Raw genomic sequence first — 1,302 nt, forward strand, 5'->3', positions numbered from 1 at the left:
TTAGAATGGGATGACTGGCCTTCCTCAAGGATCTTGGGATCATTGCGGGTAGGTGTGAAAACGGTGTCCTTCCCAGTCTCCATCATTATATATCTTAATGACTGTCTGTATGCTGAATAAAACTGGGACATCAATCATTCTGGCCAATTTTTATACCTCAATCAACATAACAACAAATACCAGATGAACTGGTCATTATCACATTGCTGTTTGTGGGAGCTTGCTGCGCGCAAAGTGGCTGCCGCGTTTCCTACATTACAACAGGGATAGGCAACAGTACTTCATTGGCTGCAAAGTGCTTTGGGGCGTACGGTGGTGGTAAAAGGCGCTCAATAAATGCAAGTCTTTCGTTCATTTATCTACTTCAGTTAGATGAAAATCCAGAACTGGGTGAATATCGCATTCAACCTCCCGAAAAGTGTAGCCCGTAGAGATTGCCTCTGATCCAGAATATTTGCACTGACCCTCTTCCCAAAGCGCTTGAAATTCACTTGGATAGATTTGGAAACTTCTCTTTTATCTTTCCAAATATTTCAAAGGGATTGAAGGCCGATAAATCCCCAGGGCCTGATAATCTACATCCTAGGGTACTTAAGGAAGTGGCCCTAGAAATAGTAGATGCATTGCTGGTCATCTTCCAAAATTCTATAGATTCTGGAACAGTTCCCATGCATTGGAGGGTGGCTAAATTTACCCCACTATTCAAAAAAGGTGGTAGATAGAAAACGGGGAATTATAGACCGGTAAGCCTGACATCGGTAGTGGGGAAACTGCTAGAGTCCATTATAAAAGACGTAATAGCAGAGCACTTGGAAAACAGTGATGGGATCGGACAAAGTCAAAATGAATTTACAAAAGGTTCATCGTGATTGACTAATCTGGAATTTTTCCATGATGAAACTGGTAGAGTAGATAAGGGAGAACCAATGGATGTGGTGTATTTGGACTTTCAGAAAGCTTTCGATAAGGTCTGTCATAAGAGATTAGCGTGTAAAGTTAAAGCACATGGAATTGGGGGCAAGGTACTGACTTGGATAGAGAACTGGTTGGCAGACAGGAGGCAAAGAGTTGGAACAAACGGCTCTTCTTCCGAGTGCCAGGCAGTGACTAGTGGGGTACCGCAGGGATCGGTGCTGGGACCCCAGCTATTCACAATATATATTCATGATCTGGTCGAGGGAACTAGATGTAATATCTCCAAGTTTGCAGACGACACAAAGCTGGGTGGGCGTGTCTGCTGTGAGGAGGGTGCTGAGAAACTCCAGTATGATTTGGACAGGTTGGGTGATTGGGCAGATGTAT

Source organism: Somniosus microcephalus, chromosome 4 (assembly GCF_052327205.1).
Source record: "Somniosus microcephalus isolate GS21.2 chromosome 4, FLI_Smic_1.0, whole genome shotgun sequence".
NCBI classification, from domain to species: domain Eukaryota; kingdom Metazoa; phylum Chordata; class Chondrichthyes; order Squaliformes; family Somniosidae; genus Somniosus; species Somniosus microcephalus.